This window comes from Camelus bactrianus, chromosome 30 (assembly GCF_048773025.1).
Source record: "Camelus bactrianus isolate YW-2024 breed Bactrian camel chromosome 30, ASM4877302v1, whole genome shotgun sequence".
Taxonomy (NCBI): Eukaryota; Metazoa; Chordata; class Mammalia; order Artiodactyla; family Camelidae; genus Camelus; species Camelus bactrianus.
The window spans coordinates 12,238,027-12,264,816 of NC_133568.1; the positions used below are offsets into that span (position 1 = coordinate 12,238,027).

Below are 26,790 nucleotides of genomic sequence, written 5' to 3' on the forward strand. Positions count from 1 at the left end.
AGATCTAAATCCAGAGGCTTGCATGTTGAGAACAGTTCCAGAAGCTGAAAGTACCAAGGTGGACCCTAAGTCACTGTGTGTGGGTGACTGTGGGGTCACTGTGTATCACCCAGAATTATGTGGGACTAAGGGTGCTGGAGCCCTGAAGTCCTTACGGGACAGAAGGATGCAGACGACTGGGTATTGAAACAAACCAGCTGTTTCTTCTTACTTTGTGATCCCGACTGCAGCAACCAGATTGATTGAGTGTCAGTCCGCTTTGATGGCTGAGATGGCCAAGTCTGTCCACTCATCTTTGTTGCTGTCTGTCTAGTTTGGATGCACAGGCAGGACATAAAGTCGGTGACATTTGACTCCAGGCGAAATGCTCTTGTACTTGGTGGGAGAACAGCTTCCCTTATCTGTTATGTCTCTTAAATTATATTAAGTAACTCTGATATTTATTGCTCTCACTGGGTCAAAGCACCTGTGTAACAGAGAGGAGGTGAGCAAGAGTTTGTTGTCCCTGTTTCATATGTATAATTCTGTGTAACAGACCACCCCCAAACTAGTGCCTTCAAATAGCAAAGATTTATTATTTCATTTACTCATGAGTTTGAGGATTGACTAGAAGTTCTCCTTTGGGGTGTCTGACATGGACGCATTCAGGTGGCAGATTAAGTGGCTGGAACACTTAAGAAGGCCTCCCTCACACATCTGGGGCCTGGTGCTGATCGTGTTGGCTGGAATGCTCCCCTCGGTGGCTCAGGTTTCTCCCCCGCCTCTCTCTGGTGGCTCATCCTCCAGGGCCTCTCCCTGTGGCCCTTCTCTCCAGCAGGCTAGCTTGGACTTCCTTCCAGCATGGCAGCTAGGTTCCAAGTACGCAAAAGGAGATGCTTCCAGGACCAGGCCTAAGCCTAAAACTGACCCCGTGTAACTTCTGTGACCAGCGATGGGCCAGAGGAAGTCATGGGGTCAGCTCGGAGCCCAGGGGAAGGGGAGTAGTTCCTACTTACTGCTGAGAAGAGCAGCAGATAATCTGTGGCCATCTTTAATGTGCCAGATTTTCTTTTAAAAAGTTTCTGATTATCAGCCAAGGGGAGAAGTGCTCTAATGCTTATCCTCTAGGCTGTTGTGAAAACAAATGAGATGGATGCAAGCACAACATTCAGGGCAAGTCAGTAAACAGCTGTATTTCTCCTGATTTGAGGATCCACTCCCAGGGATACGGGCTGTTGTCAGGAGGCTGTAATGCGGGGGCGAGGCTTCTGGTCCACTGGGCTTCAGTTATCGCTAAATGGGGATCACGCCAGCTGATGATGTATGAACTAGTTAGAAGAGTGCCCAGGTCATGGTAATCGCTCAGTAAGTGTAAGCTAGTATTATTATCACTGTTATTATTGAAGAGCAATGATTCCTAAAGACGAAACAAAACAAGACAATCCCCAAGATTATATGCAACCCGCCTTCCTGAGTATAGACATCCTCTCATTTTTGTTACTCTTTTACCTTTGTGTAATAGGATTTTACAGATGTTCACAGTCTTAGAGATCACTTAGACGAGGAAGAAATTTAAAGCCAAGTCTGGGTTAGGCTACTTGTCTACAACACAGTTAGTTAGAGAACTAGTTCCACCCCCCAAGACCCCACGCTTCTTACCAAGGGCTCTTTCCACTGCATCCTTAAGTGTAGAATGTTCTGCCTCATTTGCTTTAAGAGTAAGAGCCAGGAGTACAAAGCTTTATTTGGCAGGTAGAACATATTTAAATAAATAGTTCAGTTTTATACATTAACCATGTGCTTTGGAGGAGAGGAAAAAAAAGCTGGAAAGATACAGAACAGAGCAAGGACAAAAACAGAGATGGTAGATACACACAGTATAGGAAAGAGGGTGAGAAGACCTGAGATGGTTTAGTGGGAGGCTGACTGGCAGGAACTGGTTCTCTGTTGGCCCAACATTCCCTTTCCCCTTGTTTAGTGGCAGGACCCACCCCCACAACCTCTTTTTTTTTTTTGGAAAATGCTCCTCAATTCCAGCCTGGTGGTTCTGATGATTCTGACAATCACATCATCTTGTTTTCATCGCATGAGGATTGGTCAGGTGCAGACCAGTTAGAGTACGTCTGTAGGGCTGATATTTATGCTAGAGCAGTGAAAGGAAGGTGTCTTGAGCAAGATAGGCTTGCTTTCAACCATATTTTAGTGAAATCTGTCAGAGACAGAATAGCCATGTCCACCTTCCTGAGTAGCTATCTTGACCGTGCCATCCATCTTCCTTCCTATGTCCTACCTTCCCTTTGTCCTTTATTCATTTATTAAATATTTAATGCCCATTTACTATGCATTTGGCACCATGATGCAGTCTTAGTTCTTTTATTATGGAACTTACAGTCTGATATACAGTCTGATGTGTACAGACATGTGTGATAGACAATGAAAAAGGAAACCAACAAATGATTATGTGTTGCAATGAGGGCCTTGTGTAAGCTGAGTAGAAGCCCCCAGAGATGTCTGTGTCCTAATCCCCAGAACTGGTGAATAAACTACCTTATATGGCAAAAGGGACTTTGCAAATGTGATTAGTTAAGGCTCTTGAGATAGGGAGATTATCCTGGATTATCTGGGTGAGCCCAGTGTCATCACAGGGGTCTTTATAAGAGCGAGGCAGGAGGGTTAGACCCAGAGAAGGCGATGAGATGACAGATGCAGAAACAGAGATTGGAGGATGCAATGCTGCTGGCTTTGGTGATGGAAGGGGACCATGGGCTGAGAAATGCAGGCAGCCTCTAGAAACTAGAAAAGGGAAGAAAACAGATTCTTCCCTGGAGCCTCCAGAAGGAACACAACTCTTTGCTTTTAGGACCTCTGACCTTTGGAACTATAAGAGGATAAATCTGTATTGTTTAATCACTGAGTTTGCGGTAATTGATGGCAGCAGCAGTAGGAAGTTAGTACAAACCTCAAGGGAAAAGAGCGAGTGCTGTGAAAGAACTATGTGATGAAAACTAACATTTCGGTTAAGAGCTCACGGAGGAGAAGGAGCCAGCCTTAGGAAAGAGTTAAGGTATTGACAGATGCATCCAGGGAAGCAATGCCAGAAAAACCCTTAAAAGAGACAGCTCTTCTATTTATTAGAGTCACTGAAAGAAGGCTGGTGGGGCAGGATGGCAGGAGAACGGCCCTGGGGGATGTCGGTGGATCGGTAGATTTCTGCATCTACTCCCAGGAGGTTCATTCTTCCTCCTCCTTGGCTTTCTGAGTCCTGCCCATCTTCTCATCCAGCTCAACTACATCCTTTGCTCAAAGCCTCCCATGACATCAGCAGCTTTATTCTCTTTTTTTGGCGGGGGAGGGGGAGGTAATTAGGCTGGCTTATTTATTTATTTACTTACTTTCAAATGGAGGTACTGGGGATGGAACCCAGGCCCTCGTGCACCCTAAGTGCATGCTCTACCATTGAGCTATACCCTCCCCCCTCAACAGCTTTATTTATCTCCCTCTTTCATTCAAACTGTGCTGCCTCTCTCCAAATGGGGTCCCTGACCCTAAGGAGACACCCAGATTTATCCTTGGGGTGTATCTTCAAATTTTTCAAGAATGTTTGAATTTTAATGATAAGATTTAAAATAGCATAAGCTTAGGGCTATATCTGGATGCACCTGCTTGAGTTTAATTTTGGGATTTCAGTGCCTTGGTGGGGCTAACTGAAGGCCAAATGATGTCCAGACAAGCCATGTAAGCAAAGATTTTGAAGAAGCCTTTGCTTACATGAAAAAGAGTGGAGGGAAACGAAGTAAGTGGGTACTTTGCAGATAAGATGGAACAGCAGAAGGCAGCACCGTGCTGGCCATGTAACAGAATTGTTCTGTGGATTCTTCCTTTCTATGTACCTTCTTAAAACCCTTCACTACTGGTAAGTGGATTTAAAAATAGGCCAATGGAGATCTTTCCCCCAGTTTTGCATTTGCTGTTAATTGACTGGTCTGTCATGCCTCAGTAGTTAAAAGTGAGGTCATTTGCATCAAGCGTGGCCATGACAGCGACCTCATGGCAGTGACTTGAATGGCAACTCGTCATGTTCAAAACCAGAAGATTCATGTCAATAACAAGTAAAATAGGAAACACTCAAATATATTTTTCCACGATGGTGCCCAATAATATTAATCAAGTTTAAGTAAAACATCATCAATTATCACATGAAACTAATTTTAAATATCTTTGGTTTTATATTGTTATTGGTATTTTGAAATCCTGTTTTGATTTTACCGTAAGAGCTGTAGGCCTAAGAAGTTTATAACTAATTTCATGTTGTACGGATCTAACTTACACAGAGTAACATTACAAAAACATGTAACTGAAGTTAACACTGAGGATCTGTGGGAAATATTTTTCTTTGAAAGGGATCCATACCTTATTAGGTTTGAGAAACTGATTTGCTGAATGCATATTGGTACATTTTTCTGAATGCTTAGTTGTTGAATTGTTAATTCGTCGGTGTGAGTTTACACGTGACACCTGGGGAGAAGGTGGCGCTCTCTCGGGGGAATGAAGGGCATGTGCACACGATTTCTGAGAATCCACAAGCCCAGTGGCAGTGCTGGGCACGTGGAAGGTGCCCAGTGAATACTTGGGGAATGTGTTCATGATGCCTTTTATTTTCTGTTTCTGATGCTGGGGCCTTGCTGACCCTGCAGGGATAGCCGATTCCTAGAGACAGCTAACAACTCACCTTTGGCGTGCCTTTCATCCGCAGTCTACACAATCCAGAGCCTACACTCCACCCCTACCTCCTCTCCCGTGTTACACTCTGGGCCACTATCCACCTGCCCCTATACCCCAGAGCCTGCTGAAATTTTCGAAACGAGCCAATCCTAAGCCTGCCACCCTGCCTCTCCTGTTCCTTCCCATGGAAACCACAATAGTGGCCCTTGCCCACATCTCCTTCCTACCTGATCCTGGTGCTTCCCCGTCTGGCCTTGCATGTGATGCCCCCTCCTCTTGGAAAGTGTAACAAACTGACTTCTTCAGTGGCAATCATCTCCTGATCCACTGGTCTCACCATACCTGAATAATAATAAAACCTACATTTTCAAAACAGAATAAATACATAACCACATTGTTCTAGGCTCTCCATACCCAAATGTTGCGATTTCCCCACCACGGAGAGGAAGCGTCTGATTTCTAGCGTATTCGTGGATTTCCACTGCGGAGGGTGACCCTTCAGGGCTGGGATTCAGCGTGGATTTGTGCCGAGCCATTGACGCTCCCAGTGCAGCGTCTGTGGCCACAGGCAGGTTCTCCAGAAAAATGGACTGACTAATTTTATTATTATTTTTTGCACACATCACTTTGGAGATTCATCTTGCAATTCTATCCTTGTTAGTTTCACATTCTCGCTTACTCAGCCGATGAGTAACAATGGCCCTGCGTTCAAAACACCTTGCCTAGTAGTGAATTCCTGTTCCAGCCCAGGCCCTTCCCCCCTCCCGCAGGCCCCATGTGTGTGGGGCTCTATGTGGGTGTTGTTGCTCTCAGGACTGAGCACAAGCCTCATCTCCTCCTAGAAGCGCACCTTGACCTCCCCTGCCCAGCATAGCTCCCTTCTTTGCACTCAGGTGCTGACTTCCCTTCCCTTCAGTACTCCCCATCAAGTAGTGTTTGTTTTCACAAGTGTTTATTAATCACCAAACCACTCTCTTCCTCTCCCTTCTCCCTCCTGCTGTTGCTGGCCAGGGCAACGCCATCCCACCCAGGTGCAGGGCTTGAAATGAGGGAACCAGAGCTGCATAAGTGGAAACAAACTGATTGCACAGGAAGCATCTAACAGTTCTTATTTTCAAAAATCTCTCTTGTTAAAAAAGTGTCCTGCAGCCTCCTCTGGTCACCGATGACGCTGATTTGTGTTTACCATTTCAGATGTCCGGATCCCACTGGAGTTAACAGAGTTGGTTCACAGCATACTTGTCAGAAACAAGAGCCTCTCAAATGAAGATCTTGCTCTCCATAGGCGATTCCATCTATTGCCCTTCCGGCTTGTGTTTAAGACTTCCCACCAGTGTTACGCTCATCACCCTAGCAATCAGAACTGTCCTTTGGGTACCACTGACGTCTCCTACAGTTGATAGGTAAAAGGAGACCAGCCATGAGCTCTGATGATGCCAAATGAATGACTTTCTCCAGACCAGGCAGCCTACAGCGCATGTGCCAAAGCCTCTCTCAGATGAATTTCAGTCATGTTCCGAGGTTGTCATGACTTGAGCATGTTGGAAACTGCACTTAGAAAAGGTTGATTATGGTACAAATCTAACCTGTCACTCTTCACTTAAAATCCTTAGCTGTTTTTTTCCATATGATTTGGTTCAGGTTTTGGTTTTGTTTGTTTTTTTTTTTTTTTTTTTTTACTTTTTTTAAATTAAAAATTTCGTGATCATTGTAGGTGCACGTTCAGTTTTAGGACATAATGTATCCAGAGCCCCCGTACCCTTTACCAAGTTTCCCCTAACAGTAACTCTTGCAAAATGAGAGTCCAAGTTCAGAAATCAGATGTTGGCATCCTGCAGCAGGGGTGGAGTCCCTAGCAGAAGTGTGGGTGTTCCTCCTTGCTGTTGAGTGGGGGTGGGAGTTCTGGCCTCCCCAAGGTCTCCTCAGACATGAGGAAGGGGTGGTTCATTACTTCCCAATGGGCAACGAAGTCCCAGATCCCCACCCAGCCTCTCTGACTCCCAGCCAAGCAGGGGCGGAAACTAGGCCTTTGCTGGTGTGGGTGGATGTGGGGCCACAGTTGTTTGCTGAGCTGTTTGTCTGGAGGGGATCAGTGATCATCAATATTTTTGCCTTCCTAGGCTTCTGCTTTCCTGGTCCTTTGGTGTCAGAGAGCTGACTTTTGCTGGTCTTCTTTTGCGCTCTATGGCATCTGTGGGTTGCTAGGTACTTAAGCTCCAAGCCTGGGACGTGTAAAGCCAAAAAAAAAAAAAAAAAAAAAAAAATCTGATGAACTCATCACTCTGTTATTCCTCAGGTCCTGAGTTCTCTCCCTGGTCTGCCTTTTCCTCTATACTTCTCAGGATCTTATTTTCAATGTCCAGGGTTTTAGCTGTACTTAGCAAGACAAATAGGAAAAAGTAAAGTATTTTTGAGAAAAGAGTCTATCATTTTGGAAGTGGAAGTCCCTGGGTGTCTTTTTCTTTTTTAAACGTGAAATGCCATGATCTGTCCTCTGCCGACTTCTCCAGCACTCTTGTCATGCCCTGCTTCGTATTTGATGCTCAAACATCAGCTACCTGTGAATTGGCCCTGCCAACTCTCCTGCCTGTCCCTTTGCCCACTCGCCTCCAAACACATATACAGCGCTTATCATGTACCAGGCACGTGATATGCAATAATTATGAATTAAGTACTATTATTATAGAGATGAAGAAGCTGGGGCCCAGAGAGAAGAAGTAATTCACTTGAGGTCACCCAGCCAGGAAGCTGCAGAGCCTGGATTTGGATCCAGGCAGCCTGGCTCTGAAGCTGCATTCCTGACAGCTCTGCTCTGCCGCCTCCTTGCCCTTCCGGTTGTCTAACCTGAGTGGTATCAGAATACCCACCCCCCAGGGCTTGAAAACCCAGATTCCTGGGCCCACCCCCGGAAATTCTGATTCAGTAACTCTGGGGTGGGGCCTTGAGATTTGCGTTTCTAACAAGTTTCCAGGTGATACTAATTCTATTCTCTGGGAACCACACTTGGCAAACCAGTTACCTTTGCACCCTCTCCTTCACCCCAGTTTGCTCTGCTAATTGCTGGGCAGCTGTTTTGATTCAGCACAGGCATCACTTTACCTGATTTGACCTACTCTTCCTCCTCCACCCTGCAGCCTCAGCCTGTCTGTCACTGTAGTCGCCACGTTACATGGAAGTTATCTGTTTATGTGTCTCATTTCTCTCACCCAGCCCCCCTTGAGGGCAGAGGGGTTAGTACAGAACAAAGTGTATATTATTCATCTTGGTACAGTCACCTGGGGTGACTGTTGAAAACGAGATTCCTGGGCCCAGCCCCCTAAGTTTCTGAGTCAGTAGATCTGGGGCAGGACCCAAGAATCTGCACTTTGAATAAACCACGTACACAGTTCTGATGTGGCTGAGTTTGGCCCACTTTGAGAAACTGCCCTAGCACTTTGCATTGTGTTTGGCACTAAGTACACGTCCAGTAATTCTTTCTTAACTGGATGTTACTGAGCTGAGCTTTGCCATGAATGGTAACCCCCTGTCTCCTTTTCCGCACTTTCTCCTTACCTCGTCCCAGCTCCCACCTTGGCAGGTTTTTGTGCTTCTCCCTCCCTCCAAATTACTCCTTTTTTTCCCCTTTCCAATTAGAACTTGTGTTCCTGTAGCTAGCTGTTGAATCAGCTTGGAAAGGTAAACAATTTTTGCTGAAGGTAACTTTGTTTTAATGTTGAGACATAAGTGTCCAGATCTTAGTTGTTCAACCTGATACATTTCCCTGTGTAAGCACCACTCAGATCACAATGGCGGACATTTCCAGCCCACAGCAGGCTCCTTCGAGATCCCTTCCACTCAATACACCTCCTCCACAGTAACCCTATTCTGACTTCTTTTATTACAGATTAGTTTTCCCATTCTTGAACCTCATATAAATGAAATTATATAGAATATACACTTTCTATGGAGCCCTTTGTGTTCAGCACTCTATGTGAGCTTCATTAATGTCTTTGTATGCAGCAAGAGTTTTGTTCGTTGCTGTGTTATATTCCATTCTAAGAATATAAAACAATCAACTATTCCTGGATACCTTTTTTTTTCCGGTTGCTTCTTTTTTTATTGTGATAATATATACTTAACATAAAATTTGCCATTTTAACTATTTTGAAGCATACAATTCAGTGGCATGAGGTACATTCCCAAAGTTGTATAACCATTACCACCATCTGTCTGCAGAACATTTTTCATCATTCCAAATGGAAACTCTGTCCCCATTAAATAATACTCCCCATTTCTCTTCCCCCAGCTCCTAACAGCCACCATTCCACTTTCTGTTGCTATGAATTTGACAACTCCAGGTATGTCATATAAGTAAAATCACACCATATTTATGTTTTGTGACTGGCTTATTTCCCTTAAAATCATGCCCTTGATGTTCGTCCGTTTTGGAGCGTGCATGAGAATTTCGCTTCTTTTTAAGGCTGGGTAATGGTTCGTTGTGTGTGTATACGTACACGTCTTATTTATCCATTCATTGTTGATGTACACTTGGGTTGTTCTTACCTTTTGGCTATTGAGATGTCTCTTCTTTAGTTTCAGGGTATCCATGGCTGGTCATTGCTGCCCCGGAAAAGTGCACACATGCAGATTCCTCGGGCCCCATGGTAATGGGGGTGGTCCCTGGACTGTCTGTCATTCCTTGGAGAGGCTGCAGCTGGAGGGAAGTGTTAGTTGGAATTTGGGAGACAAAGCAGGAAGATGTAGAGTCTGGGAATCATGCCAGGTGATGTGCCACTCTGTAAACATGCAGGAGAGAGGCTGGAGAGTGAGCAGGGGTGAAAATAGGTATTGGTGAGGCTGGCAGCCAGTTGGGAAATAATTCCATGAAAACCAGTTATCTAGTGGACATTTTCAATTTCTTTATTACTGGACCTAGGGTCCTTTTGAAGGCTGGGTTTTTAAAGAGCTCAGTCCAGGCTGGTTAGTGACGTTTGCTTCTGTTGCCATGACTTCTACCATCACTTATGTACAACCAACTCCTAAATCTGTCTTATTAGTACTAACTTTCTCTTGGGCTCCAGAACCATGTTTCCGTCAGCTTAGTTGACTCAGACACCTGTATGTTCACAGATGCTTCAAATTCAGTATGCCCCAAATCAAAATTTGTATCTTCTCAGTCGTAATTAATGTCATTACAACATACCCAAGTCTGGAAGCCAGAATTCCAAGAATCGTTTTTGACTCCTTCCCTCCATGATCTCCATCTACTGATTCTACTTCTAAAGTATCTCTAGTCCATGTCCTTTTTCTCTTAGTTCGCATTTCCTTGCCTGAATTTCACCCCATGCCTTGTTTCATAGGTACTCATCCCTTCTTCCTTATTGCTGTCAGGGTTATTTTTCCAAAACTTATTTGATTATGTCACTTGCAGTCCTTCCTCTTGTCTTTAGAACTCTGAAGGCCCCCCGTGGCCAGTAGGATACATTTTGTGCTCCTCAGTATGATTTATAAGACACCCCCCCTGCCACCGGACCTATCACTCAGCCATTCAACCAGCATCATCTTCTGTTTTACACCTTTCACTGTCTGCTTCATCCATGCCCATCATTTTTCACATTCTCTAACACTGGATGTTGCCTTGTGCCACAGTATCTTTGCATGTGCTGTTCTTGCTAAAAGCAGACACTTAGAATTCTAATCATTTTTGAAGAAGCAGTTTTCCCTGCCAATCTTCTTCTCATCTTTGTTGTTATTGGACAAGGTAGAACTTGTGCAGAGTCTGGAGTGAAGGCTTTTGTTACACAGCTGAGGGTCCCTGGGGGCCACTGCCAGAGCCTAGGCTTAATGCTCCCTGGTTTGACCCAGTACGTGCTTCCTTGGGTCCTTGGTGGAGATGGCAAATGGAAACTTATTTGAGTCTGCCTTGCATTCCCCAATATTCCGATGTTTGGTAAATGAGCCTCATTCATCAAATTGGGATGATATCTACTGTGTAGGAATTTTGATATTACATGAATAGATACATGAGAAAACCTTATATAAGCTGTAAATATTATATTAATTATTATTAATCTATATTTCATTCTTTTCTTTTTCTCTTTCCTTTTATATTTTTCTTCCTCCTCTCTTGTCTCTTTGTTCATTTTTTTCTATGTCTTTCTTTTCTCTTCCTGTATTTTTGTATATTCTCTTCGCCTTTCCCTTGGGAATGACAATCACACTCATAAGTAATTTTAGCCCCTCTCGGTATACTCTTAGACTCTGACCCCAGCACTTACCTAAAGTGGCACCACCCATCCCAAGATCTTGAAAACGCTTATATTGCCTTCATCTGTTCCTACTTCCCTTCTGGGTGTTAACAGCTCTTCCTGATCTGGGGAAGACTTCTCCAATGTACCCAGTTTCTTTGTTGTAGGACTTTTTAGAAAGACTTTCTGTGTAACACTGTCAACTGATTAACCTTTAGGCCTGGGAAAAAAATGGGAATACCAAAGCAGTAATATTTTCAGCTGTTTTCCACTGAATGGTGCATCAATCATAGAAATGTCTTTGACTCCTGTTTGGTTACTGCACCAACAGTTGAGTATAACTTTCTGAGTTAGAGAGAGATAATGGTTTCTTGGGGTAATAAAGCTGTCAGGAGGAAGGAGGCTTTCGTCTAACTCCATAAAAAATGTGAAAGCATTGGGTGGAGGCACAAGGACACTGAGGAGATGGCAACAGCTGGAGAATCTAAAGACCTAAGCAGTCCTGTGATTTATGGCCCTGAAAGAAATGCATTGGGCCAGGAGCCTGGAAACCTGGGTTCTCATCTCATCCCATCCCTGACTTCCAGAGTGACCTTGGGCAAGTTGCCTAACCTTTTTTTTTTTGGCTTCTTGTATTCAATCAATAGGCAAGGATAATAATGCTACTTGTATTTATCCATTTATTACTCAAAGAGAGTTTTTATTTCTCTTGCTCCCTCTCTCTTGGTAGATAAATGAGGCACCGTTTCTGAAGCTGCAGCATAAATTCAAGGTCTTTTTCTCATCATATATATATTTTTTTATTTACATAGGGCTTTAATTTATTTTGTTAGGAATTCATCAGACGTGGGGTGCCAAGAAATGTAATGTTTGAGCCATGCCAGTTTTAAAGAGAAAGTTTTTTCCTCACTTTCTCTCTCTTTTGGTAGATAAATGAGGCACCTTTTTTGAAGCTGTTGCATAAATTCAAAGTCATTTTCTCTCTCTCTCTCAGTGTATGTATAGATATAATCTTTACAAAGAGCTTTAATTTATTTTGTTAGGAATTCATCAGACCTGGGAGGCCAAGAAGTTTAATTTTAAGGCCATGTCAATTTTAAAGAGGTAGTAGGCGCAGCACAGAGAAATTGGTATTTGCAGAATCAGAACTTTAAGATCCTATTAATCACACTAGTTTTCTCTTATTTAATCACAGATCACAGGACAAAAGAGAAACTTTGCAAATAAAATCAGAGGACCTTGAAAGTACACCTACCTGTACTTAGTTTTGGCAAGTGGGTCATATTCAGTGCTGGATAGCCATGAAGTTTCCGTAGTAATTGGGTGTGATGTAGCAGAGTGGAGCAGGGACAGGGTTAGGCCTCAGCCCACGTCCCTCCTTCTCCGTGCCAACCTCCCAAGGCACAGTGGCATCCTATGTCTTATCACTTGTCACATTTATTTCTCAATTGTAGTCTTATCTTTTGAAATTACTTTCTTTGCAATTTGACTTTTAAGGGATGATTATTCCAGTGGTTATAAACTCATTCATTCCACAAATATTATTAAATCCCACGAGGTGTCAGTCAGCGTGATGGTCTGGGAGATAGAATGGTGGACACAGCAGATGTGGCTCCTACTTTCATTGACCTTGGAATTGAGAGGAGAAAGACATCAACACATGGCTGTGCAAATATCTGATTGCAGCCGTGATGGTGTGGAGAGGAGAGAGCGCCAGGAGCTCTGTTAATACAAGAGGTGGCTGTCCTGCAAGTGACGTTTCCTGATGTTGTTACAGTGTTACGGAAATGACAGGCCAGCCAAGAAACAAGCACCACTCGGAGGGTTGGAATACTCAGATTTATTACGCCGGCGGGCCCTGAGGGGCTTCTGCTCGGAAGCTCTGAGCATCTCCAAGACATGCACATGAGGTTTTATAGGGTTAATTACAAGTATGGGGCTATTAGCCAATAAGGTTTAAACAATAAAAAGCAAGGAATCAGTACACTGGAGCTTATCAATTTGGAACAGATCACGTTACTGACACTTGTTGAGCTTGGATTTACGAGTTAGCTTGTTAGTCCAGTAAACTGACACTGAACTTCAGATTTATGAGTTAGCCCAGCAGAACTTAGATCAGTAAACCGACACTTATCAGACTTAGATTTGTGACTTAGCTCGTTAGCCCAGCTGGGCTTTTCCTTCACAACAGCTCCCAAATTTCTTCTTTCGTCTTCCTTGAGGCCACTCCATTTGCCCCACCAACATCTCTCCTTTGCTGTGGTGTATTTTTAATTTTATTTTAATTTAATTAAAAAAATCTTTTTGGGGGGGAGGGAGAAGAGGTAATTAGGTTTATTAACTTATTTATTTTTAGAGGAGGTACTGGGGATTGAACCCAGCACCTTGTGCATGCTAAGCATGTATCCTACCACTGAGCTATAGCCTCTCCCCTACTGTCATATATTTAAAAATTTTTAGTTTATTTATTCATTTTTAATTGTGGTGAAATACACATAACATGAAATTTATGATCTTCACCATTTTTAAGTGTACAGTTCAGTAGTGTTAAGTCCCTTCACGCTGGTGGGCAACCACTACCTCCATCCAACCCTAGAACTCTTTTCATCTTGCAAAACTGAAACCCTACACCCATTAGACAACAACTCCCCATTCCCCTGTCCCCCAGCCCCTGGCAACCACCCTTCTATTTTCAGTCTCTATGATTTTAACTCTGATAGGTTACACGTATAAGTGGAATCATACAGCATCTGTCCTTTTGTGACTGGCTTATTTCACTTAGCATAATGTCTTCATGTCTCATCCATGTTGTAGCATGTGTTAGAATTTCCTTCCTTTTTCAGGCTGAACAATCGTCCATTGTAGGTATGTACCACATTTTGCTTATCTGCCGATGGACACTTGGGTTGCCTCTACCTTTTGGCTGTTGTTCATAGTGCTGCTGTGAAGGTGAGTGTACAAATATCTTTTTGAGAGCCTGCTATCTGTTCTTCTGGGTACATAACAGAAGAGGAATTGCTGGATCATGTACTGCTTCTGTGTTTTATTTTATGAGGAATGTGTGTATATTTTGTGCTTGGTTTCTGTTCCAACGTAGCCACACTTTCTCTGGCCAGTGACATACTTAAATGGCCAGTTCAGAGCATATCTAATCTATATTTGTTAAGCATTTTTTTGTTCTGGGGGAGGTAATTAGGTTTACTTATTTATTTATTATTTAGTGGAGGTACTGGGGGTGAACCCAGGACCTCGTGCATGCTAGGTGTGCACTCTACCACTGAGCTAGACCCTCCCCACCCCCAATCTGTATTTGTTTCTTTCTGTTTTTTTTTTTTCTTCCTTAGGAAGATTGTGCCAACGCCATGGTGCATTTCTGCTTGTTCTTTTTCCTTTCCAGATCCACTCAGAATTTAGCTAAGCCCCCCTAAAGCAATCTCTTTCACTAAGACATGTGCACATTGACTTCTCTGGTCTCAATTGATTGAGTCATAAATTCCCAATTGTGGCAGTTAAGTGATATAAGACCATCAGTGATAACTTGAATTATCAAGGGAATTAAAAGCTCTTTGCTTAAAGTGAATGTAGAAACGATAAATGATGAGGAATTCAGTGCCACCCACCTCCAAAGCCCTTGGAATGCCCTCATCCCACCGCCACCCCCACCTCAGAGTGTCTACAAGCTTCCCTTGCTTTCCAACCTGCCTTTAATTAATTCTTCTTTCCTTCAAACTTCAGCATTGAAGATAATGAGAAAAGCTATTTCTGATTCAACTCTGTCGCTTTCCTGTGCTGTTTCATTACCAGTTTCGAAACTTGCTGTTTTCTACTATTTTTCATTGCAAATGTGCAGAATTTCAATTACCTTAAGATCCCTTCCAACTCTGGAATTCAGTGATTTTTACATTATAGAATAAGTAGGCCTTTTGAGGGCTAACTTAAGAACTTAACCACAGTTGATTACATTTTTCTTTTCTATGGGGAAATCTTCCTGGAGGCTTGAATTCTAACCAACAGACTTCTAAATAAATATTTAGCATATAATTCCTTTGTAAGTAGGACCATCGAAATTAACTCTTTCGGGTACTGGGCTGTTCTACATACAATCATCTCTTCCAAAGTGCCTATTACAATGCCTTCCACACAGGAGGTGCCCCGTAGATATTAGCTGAAACATTGAAAGAGGGAAACTCCCCAAACATTGAAACAGGGAAACTCCCCGTTCTCTCTGGGCCATTCCCGTTTGGTGTTTCACAACTTCTAGTGTCTTCTCTTGTGCAGCTAAAATCATTTTCTACTTGCTTTTTCCTTTGTTAAGCTATAAGCTTAACAAATGATTAAAAAAAAAATCTAACACGTCTCTTATTCTGCTCAAAACTATACTTCCATTTGTTTATTTATTTACTTATTTATGTTGAAGTATAGCTGATGTACAATGCTATATAGATTATAGGTGAACAACATAGTGATTCACAATTTTAAGTCACTCTCCATTTATAGTTGTTGTAAAATATTGGCTATGTTCCCTGTGTTGTACAATACATCCTTGTAGCTTATTTTATACATAAGTTTGTACCTCTTAATCCCCTACCCCTATCTTGCGCCTCCCCCATTTCCCTCTCCCTCTACTGATAACCACTAGTTTGCTTTCTATATTTGTGAGTCTGTTTCTTTTCTGTTATATTCACTAGTTTGTTATATTTTTAGATTTCACATATATCATATGGTATTCATCTTTCTCTGACTTATTTCACTTAGCATGATACCCTCCAAGTTCATCCATTTGATGCAAATGGCAAAAGTCCATTCTTTTTTTTATGGCTGAGTAGGATTCCATTTTGTATGTGTCTGTGTGTGTGTGTATTACATCATCCTTATCCATTCATCTGTTGAAGGACACTTAGGTCGCTTCCATATCTTGGCAGTTGTAAATAGTGCTGCTGTGAACGTTGGGGTGCCTCTGTCTTTTCAAATTAGTGTTTTTGTTTGTTTTGGGTATATACCCAAGAGTGGAATTGCTGGGTCATATGGTAGTTCTATTTTTAGTTTTTTTTTTTCTTTTTTAAGAACTAGCAGGTAATAATTTAATTTAATCTTTTAACACCTTTATTGTGGTGTGATTCCTGAAAAATAAGCTATACATGTTTCAGATGTACACTTTGATAAATTTGGATAGGTCTATATACCAATGAAACCACTACCACTATCAAGATAGCTAACACTTCCGTCACTCCCCAAGAGGTGCAAATTCAAATTCCCAATTTATCCTCCGCCCCCTTACCCCCTGGTAGCCCTAAGTTTGTTCTCTATGTCTGTGAGTCTGTTTCTGTTTTGTAGATAAATTCATTTGTGTCTTTTTAAAAAATACTCCACATATAAGTGATATCATATGGTGTTTTTCTTTCTCTTTCTGACTTACTTCACTTAGAATGATCTCCAGGTCCATCCATGTTGCTGCAAATGGCATTATTTTATTCTTTTTTATGGATGAGTAGTATTCCATTGTATACATACACCACATCTTCTTTATCCAGTCATCTGTTGATGGACATTTTGGTTGTTTCCATGTCTTGGCTCTTGTAAATAGTGCTGCTGTGAACATTGGGGTGCATGTGTCTTTTAGCATTGTATTTTCCTCTGGATATATGTCCAGGAGTGGGATTGCTGGATCATATGTTTAGCCTATTTTTAGTTTTTTGAGGAATCTTCATATTGACCTCCATAGTGGCTGTACCAATTTGCATTCTCACCAACAGTGTACAAGGGTTCCCTTTTCTCCACATTCTCAACGACATTGGTTATTTGTCTTCTTTTTGGTGCTAGCCATTCTGACAAGTATGAGGCATTATCTCATGTGTTTTGGATTTGCATTTCCCTGATGATTAGCAACATTGAGCATCTTTTCATGTGCCTGGTGTCCATCTAGAAGCAGCTGATTTCAAATATCATTAGTTTTAAAAAATTATGAAATGTCAACCATACAGAAAAGTACAGATTTATATACCATATATTTAGAATTAAATGTCATATATCCACCATTTACAATGAACAGATATTAACATTTAGCAACATATGCTTAAGGTAGTTTTTTCTTTAAGAAATAAAATGTTAACAGTTAAAGTTTCTTTATATCGACCCTCATCCTTGTCCCCTCTCCCCTCTTGCCCTCACTACAGATAACCAACCTTCTTAAGTTGGCTTGTTTTATTCTCATCCATATATATTTATATATTTACATTTATGTATTTCCACAAACAATATAGTTATTGTTCTGTGCATTAAAAGAGATAGTAAAATACTGTGTGTAGCCTTTGGCAATTTACTGTTTTTACTTAATGTCAGCTTTGACATCTGTGCTGTTGATGTGTATAAATCTAGTTCATATATATTAACTGTTACATAGAATGCCATCCTATGAATAAATAACTATTTATTTTTTTCTTTCCCTCTTGTTTGATAGATTTCCTGGGAAGCAGAACCAAAGGCCAAAGCTTACATGGAGACCAAACCTTCTTAGGGAGTTTGGTCCCAAGGAAGCAGGAGTGAAGAAAAGGGGCAGTGAGTCAGGAAAGACGGGGGAGCTGTTACGAAGATGCTGGCCCCTGCATCTTGTCCAGGGCTGCTGATCGCTTCATCCTGGGGGACTGTGTACTGTGTACTCACCTTGTGGGACCCATCACACCGGTATGGACTACTGTGTCTCTGGATAATCCTTGGGAAGAGAGAAGAATTTAGCCACTTTCCACCTCCCATTTATCAAAGATTTGCCTCAGGTAGGTTGTCAGATTTAACAAAGAAAAATATAGGATACCAGTAAAATTTGAATTTCATATAAATGACAAATAGTTTTCTTAGTATAAGTATGTCCCACACAAGATTTAAGATATTCTTATACTGAAGTTATTAGTTGTTTATCTGAAATTTGGATTGAACTGGTGTCCTTTATTTTATCTGGTAACCCCAGCTCTACGGGGTGTTAATACCTCGCACTTCCAGAGAGTGCCTACGGGATCGCTGTCTGGGTCCTAGCATAATACTTCGCACGTCAGAGAATTACAGACCTGTCACTGCAAGGCACCTTAAAGGCCATCTAGAAGAGCAGTTCTCAGTATTTTTCCACTTCCATGCTTCTGAGGCTCATAACACACTCCCACTCACAATAATAATGGCTAATAATAATAGTCAATGGTATGTCTCTGGGAAATATGTGAGTATCAAATGAGACTCTGGTGATGGAGGTGGTGTGTGTGTGTCTCTGTGTGTGTGTGTTTGAGGGAGAGGGAGGGAGGGAGCATAGACTAGGGTAGAGTTGGAACACACATATATTTTGAAAAGTTCTTCAGTCGATTCTACTACATCCTCCAATGGTTGTGGACCCCAGCCCCTCACCACGTCACTGATTAGCTTTGGGGATCATGGAAGACTTTCTAAGGAAGGTACTATTGGAGCTGAAATTTGGGGCTTGATTGGGGATTAACTACATGAAGAGAAACGGGATTGAAGAAAGCATTGCCATCAAAGAAAACAGCTTTTTCAAAGGCCTCTGTGTGGGAGGGAACATGGTGTATGTGGGAAAACCGAAAGATGGCAAGAGTGGCTGGGGGCAAGGAGAGGAAGAGTGAAGAGATACACAGCTGGAGAGATAGGTGGAGTCCCCATCCTGCAGGGCTTAACATGCCATGTTAAGGATTTTGGATCTTATCCTAATGACAGTGGTAAGCCACAGAATGATCTGAATAGAGGAGAGGCATGAATTAATTGCATTTTTTTTTTGTAAGGATGAGATCTGGTTTCAGCGTGGGGAGCAGATTTGAGGGGATATTCATTTAGACAGTGAACAGTCTTGTGGGGACATGATTATCGGATTGGATTAACGAGTGGCAGTGAAGGTTCAGAGAGGTAGATGGAGTCAGAAGACCTTTAGTAGGTTAAGATCAACATGACTTAGTGCTTTGGAAGTGAAGCAGAGGTATTAATAAAGGTTATGTTTTCGGTCTCTGGCCTACATGGGTGGATGGTAAGTGATGCCAATCACTGAGATTGGAAACCCTGGAGCAGGGTGGGTGTGGAATTAGTGTGGACCTGATTATTATGAAGTGCTTTTAAGGCATCTGAATGGAGATGCTAAAGGCCATTGAATGTCTAGGTGTGATGTTTGGAGAAATGATTTGGGATGGAGTTAGAGGCTGGTGATCCAACCCATGAGCGTGAATGAGGATACCTTAGCGCAGAGATGGGAGAAAGAGACCAGACAACCCGGACTTCTGAATAGGAACTAGTTAATCTGAGAAACTAGCTTTTGACCAAATCTCTTGAAAGAAGAAGTTTCTTTCCTTGGCAACCTGACTCAGCCCTCTGGAGAAATGCCTTAACCAGAAGGGTTAAGGTTTGGTGGAAGAAATGTTCGGTCAAGTGAAAGGTTTGGGGGAGGGTATATTTGAGCAGGCAGAGCCTCGTGGTGTCTCATAAGCCACACTGGGCTGGAAGGTGCCTACTGGTTCTACAACTATAAGAACTATTCTGTTTCTTCAATATGATGTGTAGTAGATGGAGGGTAAGCCGAGAGACACATAAGACATTACATTCATGGATTCATGAAATCAGTTAAGCAGAGTATAGTTCTCTCTCTCTCTCTTTTTTTTTTGAAGAAAGTGGCAAGTAAGAGAAAAACAGGCAGATACTAAAGAAATTTTTGGTGGTAAAAACCTCTTAGAGGGCCTGGTGTCGTTAGGGGTTCAGCACCATCTCCTAACCTTTCCCTGTCTTCTACAGCTTCAAACAGTGAGCCCTGAGGACAATCACGACGCCTCATTTACTGAGTGTCTTATATGTATCAGACATGTGGAACATCTGTGCTATAGATATTATTACCCCATTTCAAATATAATAAAAGGAAGCTCAGAGAGGTTAGTAAGATGTGTAATGTCACTTAGCTACTAAGGGACAGACTGTGGATGTGAATATAAGTCTGACTCTCAAACAGTGCCATCTCCTACTCATTATCCTGCTGCTCTTAAGTGCTCAGAAGGGAGAAGGCCTAAAATCCTGAATTCTACAACCAAGATTGCATCCTGTCCCCCAGAATCCACTTTATAATGTAGGAAAGTGGACTCAGATGTTTTGGAAACATCATTGGACAGAAAAGGGTTGTTAAGGAACTAGCCTTTCTTTAACTAGAAAATTCAATTAACTAGAACACTCCATTCCACATATGCTCCTATTAATTGCTGCTTTACTGGGCCACAGGGAAACAGGGAGGGGATTGCTCTGGGGAAAGAGGATGAGCAAATGCAAAGTCTGAGCATCCCAAAGGTTTTGAAGATAAATTATCTGGTTATGATGGGGGCTCTCTGTTTGTACTTGAAATTTTTATTGACTTAGAATTCAAATCAAATGCTGCCCATGAGTTCTTTGCATCAGAGCAACAGTGTTGGAAGGGATCACTGTGCCTCTTGTGGTTTTCAAGCTTCATACTGGAAGATTTTCTTGATCCTTTTGGGCCAGTCAGCATTCTCATTTTTACCCCCGATACCATTTTGGTTCCTAAGTCAGAGGGTTATTTATTTTACTGTACGTTTAGACCTGAGAAATCTTTGTGACCTCATTATTTGAATAGCCTTCTCCTTCAGAGAAGAAAGAAAGAAAGAAGAAAGTCCAAAGGCTTCTGAGCCAATTCCTCAGTGGCACATGTGTTTTGTGCTCGTTTGATTATTTTCAGCTAGAGCTTTCCAGCGGGAAAGAACGGCAGGAAGGAACACTCTTACAGGGACATGCCCTGGGGTGTCATTTCAGAGCGGTTAGAAGTCCAGGGTCTTGGATGTCACAAATCTGAAGGTGCTCCAAGATGTGAACTGTCTAGTAGAGGGAAAAAAAAAAGACATTTGTTGTTCTGCCAGGTCCTACTTTCAGACTTGAGGAGGAAAGAGTCCAAATCATAACGCCACTTACAGCAATAACAGCCAGGATTCTTTGTACAGTTGCTATGCGCCAGGATCAGAGCAGAGGGAGCTGATATTCTCCCTTCCCCTTTGCATTTTCACAGCAACCCTCTTGGATGAGTGTTGTGCTGGACACTGCAAATCCTCAGGGCCCCAAGTCTTGCATCAGTCTTTCATAGTGACTGGTTCTGAGCTGGCTTCAGTGAGCTTTGTGTAGGTGCAAAGCGAGGGGGCCCTTCTCTTTGGTCTCAGCCTCCTACCTCTCACTTCCCTCCGTGAGGCGTCTCTGGTGTCTGGGCTCGGGATGTGAAGCTCAACCCGAAAGTGCAGGAGTTAATGCTGACGTCACCACCCTTGACCAGTAGGGACAAGGGACAATAGATAACGCTTCCCCCTTCTGTTCTCCAGGGAGACTCTTCTTAGACTTGTTGCACAAGCCCCAGAAGGACTTAGTGGGATTGCACACAAGTCATCTGCAGCCCTGGCAGCTTAGTTACGTCCCCCTGTCCCATTCGCCCTTTCTGCTCCCTGGGACCACTTTCCAAATGAACACTCTGCGGGCAAGACTTTGTCTCCGCTCTGCTCTGGGCTGTGGGGCAAGGGCGGGGGACACGGGCTGATCAAGCACCATGGAGGCTTCCGAAGCCAGGGGGCCCTCTTTGCTGCTGCTCCTGCAGCAGCGTTTGGTGACTCCCTGCTCTCCACTTCCTCACAGGAAGGACCCACAGTGGCTTTCTCACTGCAAGAAAGCCAGTATTGGCTTTTACCCAAGTGTTGCAGCAATGGTGCCGGGATGACCTGCAGATCTATGGTGTCTCACCTTCAACTGAGAAATCTGTCTTCACTGCCCTCTTTGAGCTCCCAGTCCCAGCCCCGGTTCCATTGTCTGATGCAGGAGGCTGTCTGTGTTGGGGCCTCAAATGGCAACCCCTAGACGGTTCTCCTGCCATCACATTTTGTCGCTCGTCACCTTTCATCTGCTTCCCTGGGAACTGTGGAAATTCTGGAGAGACTCTTGGCTGGGCAGGTTTTGAGAGGCTGAACCTGCCAGGGTCTGCGGTTTTAGCTGCATCCTCCTCAGAGGGGGACTCGGGTCCAGTCTGCTCCCCCTTGCTCAGAGCACTGTTATCTCCATGTCACAGATGAGGACCCTGAGGCCGCTTAAGTGAGTAACTTGCCCAGAGTCAGACAGGTCCTAAGTCAGGCAGGTCCTCACCCGTATTCGCCGCCAGGTCCCCCTCGCTCTGGATCCGGGTCATGATCTCTGTGCATCACTGCCTTCCATGGCCTTCCCTCGGGTGGGGCTGTTCTGTGAGCTCCACTCCCAGGAATCTGAGCTGAGGGCATCTCAGTGGAGACATCTGAGACGGGAATCTGAACCTGGAGACAAGGGACCCCTAGTGAGAACTTGGGTAAGATCCACATCCCGTCCGTTTGCTATCTTTGTTGTGCCTTGTTTGTTGCAGTGCAGAAGATGAGAGTGAAAAGGGCTTGTGCCCTTGTCCTTGGGGGCAGTAGAGGGGAGAGGCTTCCTGGTGTGTAGCCAGGACTGTGAGGAGGTGGAGAGGAGGGAGGCGGCCACAGGCATGGGGGAGGGAGGCCGGGGTGGATGTGGGCCAGCATCTCTGAAGAAGGGAGGCCTGTGGTGCAGCTCTGGGCCTAAGCAGTGGAGGGCCCAGGCCGTGGCGGTGAGAAGCACAGTGGGGGCAGGGCTGACTTCATGGGCTGAGACCTACGCTGGGTTTTATGTTCTTCTGTTGCAGACCTGAAATTCTTAGTAATTTCCGAACAAACCCTACATTTGAATTCTGTACTGAGCCCTGAAAATGATGTAGCCTTTGCCGGGAGAGAGGGGTTTCCCCACATCTCTTTTACCTCATGGAGCCCATCCATAGCCATCTACTGATGGGGTTTCACAAGAACTAAAAAGGGCTCTTTGCTTCAAAGCACCTTCCCACTTACTTTTTTCTTCCCAAGCAAAAGCAGTTAAGGATTAAAATGCAAATTTTCTTAGAAAAGAGAGTGGTGGTTTAAATTCTTGTTAAAATTTTAAGAGCCAAATGCAGCAGTCTTGCTTGGGAGCAGATTTCAGTGGAAGTGGAGAGAGATTGCTCAACTATACCTGGCCTTAAGGTGGGAGCCGTGGCGGGGGAGGGGGCGGGGTTGAAGGGGAGGGGACACAAGTAGCATCAAACCTGGGAAAACCATCCTGGGGGCCAGGGAAGCTGCTTAGATTGAAAACTTCTTCAAATGTCATTGCTATTTTGAGGGCTCCTCTTATATGCAACTGAATTAAATTCACATCTCTTCCATGAACTTCTTTTACTGTGGCTTTGATCATCTTTTCTATGTTGGAAATGACAGAGAACTTGAAGGGTGAAAGTTAGGATTAAATGATCCAACACTCAGGAAATTCCAGTCGAACGCGGAACAGCAGTCATGTCCCGCGGCCAGTGTCCCTTTCCTTTCTCTCTTACAGCACCGAGTTCCAGATGCAAGGGCTCATGTAATTTACCTGGGTAATTTGGGCCAACACCTACAACACTTTGAGGGGCAAGGTGGGATTTAAGTCTGAATTACCAGGACTGGCGCTTTACATGATGATGAGGACATTTCTTTCTTTTCTTTTTTTTTTAATGGAGGTACTGGGGATTGAACCCAGGACCTCGTGCATTCTAAGCACGCCCTCTGCAGCTGAGCTACACCCATCTCCTGGCACTTCTAGTAACTGCTGTGGTCTTAAAGGCACAGCTTCCAGTTACAACTTTGTTCCATCTGAGTGAGAGATTTTCTAGGTTGTTAGTGTTCCTGGAGAGCCTCCCTAAAACTTGCAGAAGCTACAGCTTCGCTCTTAACAGATTCAATTTCTTTACTTTACCTACGTGAACTACATGAATATTGCCCTGGGGGGATCCTATTCTGGGGATCCATCAATGGTATACTGGCTATTTTACTGGGGTTTCTGTGTGTGTGTGTGTGTGGGCACACATGGGTCAACTTTCTCTTACTACTTAGTCACAGTTTTTTATTTGGATAGTCAAAGGAAAAATATAATAAACTTCATTTTTTTTTCACCAGCAAATTTTCTTGCGAGCATGTTCTCCTTTATTTTGTTTACTCTTTATCATCTTCTCTGCTAGGAATAATTTAATGAAAGACATGTAGCTTAAGAAAAAGGGTGCTTCACCCTAATCAGCCTCACTCAGTGTGTGGAGGAAGGCCAGTATATCCCTCCTGTTTAAGGGTTAAAATCTGGCTAATTTCTCAACTAACACCAGACTGGGATTTACAGGTTATGTGAATTTGAAATGAAAACCAAACCCAAACAGAGCAAAACAAATTCTTCCAGTTTTTCAAGGTCTTATTTTTCACTTTAAAAATTACACAGGCCTCCATACTTGTTGTCAGAATATTAGAAGGTAAAAGTTAGCAAAAAAGAAATAGGACAGAGAATCTCTGGTAATTTCTTCCTGTCACTTAACTCTGCTTCATTCTTCATGCTTTATATATATATATTTTTTTCCTCCAGAATGGGATTATACTATACATTCTGTTTTTATTCCTTCTTTTTAATACTTAGCAGTATGTTGTTAATGTGATTTCTTGTCAATTAGTGTCCAAGTTTTATCACAATCCAATCACTGTGCACAACCTCCCCAGCTGCATCTGATAGCTTACACTTTTAAGAGCCATAGTTTATAGTAGCAGTTTAAGAGAAACTGCTTAGCTCAGCAGATAACTGTCACCTACCTCTTTTATTTTTTTCCAGAGAGTTTTGTCATGGGTCACGGTAGCTTATGAAGAAGCTACTCTGAGACCAAGGGACCTTCCCTGTCCGGTTGTAATTGGCTGAAGGAGAGATTCTGTGCGCAGGAAAGATGCCCTAGAAAGAAATGTGGGCAGAGAGGGATCCTCAGATGGATCTTGCACAGGGGGTAATAACTTTGTCTGTAGTATGTAGGGAATATTTCCCCCCAGGTTTTCCTTAAATTTTTAGTAATGTTTAGCCCCACCCTCTTTCTCCTCTCCTGGGACTCTAATGACACAAATGGTGGATCTTTTAATAATAGAACCACAGGTCCCTGGGTCTCTCTGTTTATTCTTTTCCAGTTGATTTTTCCTGATGTTCGGAGGGGGTAATTTCTATGATTCTGTTTTCATCCTCACTCGTTCTGTCCTTTGTCATCTCCATTCTGCTGCGAAGCCCGTCCATGGCCTTCTTTTATTTTGATTATCCTGCATTTCCAAAATTTCCATTTGGTTCCTTTTTGTATCTTCTGCTCCTCAGTTGACCCTTTCTGTTTATGCCTTTGTTTCAAGCACATTGGTAATTGCTCACTGAAGCATTTGTTCGACGGCTGCTTTAAGCTGCTTCTCAGATGATTCGAGTAGCTGCGCCATCTCATGTTGGCACCTGTGTTAGTTTCTTAGGGCTGCTGCAACAAGTTACTGCAAACTTGGTGGCTACAGACAACAGAAACTTACTCTCTCACCACGTTGGAGGTCAGAAGTCTGAAATCAAGTTGTCACGAGGGCTGTGCTCTAGGGGTGGATCTGTGGTTGCCTCCTCCATTACTGGTAACTCCAGGCTCTCCGTGGCTTGTTGCTGCGTAACTCCAGTCTTTGTCTTCCCATGACTTTCTTCTCCTCTGTGTTCATTTGCTCTTTTCTGTCTACTACAGGAACATTTGTCATTGGACGTAGGACCCACCTGCGATATCCAGGGTGATCGCATCTGAAGACTGTTAATTATATCTGCAAAGACCCATTTTCCAAATAAACTAACAACAGTTACCTTAAGTTACCTTATTTGGAAAATAAGGTATTAGAATGTGAGTATATCTTCTAGGGGGGCCACCATTCACCCTGCTACGTCTGTTTTATTTAAGCCATTTTACTGAGGTCTGATGGGCATAAAAATGTGTATGTATTTAATGTATACGATTTGATGAATTTGGCAATAAGTATACGCCTATGAAACCATCACCACAATCAATGCCATGAACAGATCCACCAAAAATTTCCTTCCACTGTCTTTATTTATTTATTTTATGATAACACACCATAAGAACTAATCTCTTGGCATTTTTTTTCCAGTTTTATTGAAACATAAGTAGCATACCTTACTGTGTAAGTTTAAGGCATACAGCAGAATGGTTTGATTTACATATATTGTGAAATTATGACCACAGTCGGTTCAGCTCTTCATCCGTCTTCTCATATAGCGACAATAAAAAGAAAAGAAAATGGAAAAAACAAAATTTCTCCTTGTGATGAGAACTCTTAGGAATTACTCTTTTAACTTTCCTACATATTGTACAGCAGTGTTAGCAGCAGTCATCACGTTGTACGTTACATCCCTTGTACTTAGAACTGGAAGTTTGTAATTTTTGACCCCGTTCCTCAGTTTCCCCCTCCCTCCACCCTCTGCCTCTAATAACTAATACTGTGATCTCTTTTTCTGTGAGTTCATTTTTTTTCCCTGAGATCATAACAGCATTTATTTTTCTCTGTCTGAGCTATTTCACTTAGCATAATGCCTTCAAAGTCCATCCATGTTATTGCAAATAGTAGTATTTCTTCTTCTTTTTTTTTTCTTTAAATGGCTGAATAATATTGCATGGGGTGTGTGTGTGTGTGTGTGTGTGTGTGTGTATCACATCTTTATCCATTCATTCATCAATGAACGCTTAGGTTGTTTCTATGTCTTAGTTACTATAAATAATGCTGCTATGAACATAGAGGTAACAGATATCATTTTGTTAGTGTTTTGGTTTCCTTTGGATATATTCTCAGAAGTAGAATTCCTGGATCATATGGTAGTTCTGTTTTAAATTTTCTGAGGATCATCCATACTGTGTTTCCATAGGGGCTATACCAATTTAAATCTGCACCAACAGCGTACAAGGATTCTCTTTTCTCTATAC

At 42.9% G+C, this 26,790-nt stretch overlaps 1 long non-coding RNA gene across 1 annotated transcript in view; it reads left to right on the plus strand.

Annotated features, from left to right (window-relative positions):
- The window catches only part of LOC123618652 (uncharacterized), a 168,539-nt gene extending 150,859 nt beyond the window's left edge, over positions 1-17,680 (plus strand). Inside the window, exon 4 of the long non-coding RNA XR_012503273.1 lies at positions 17,386-17,680. This is a non-coding gene — a long non-coding RNA (uncharacterized LOC123618652). The remainder of the gene's footprint in view (positions 1-17,385) is intronic.
- The last annotated feature ends 9,110 nt before the right edge of the window (positions 17,681-26,790 follow it).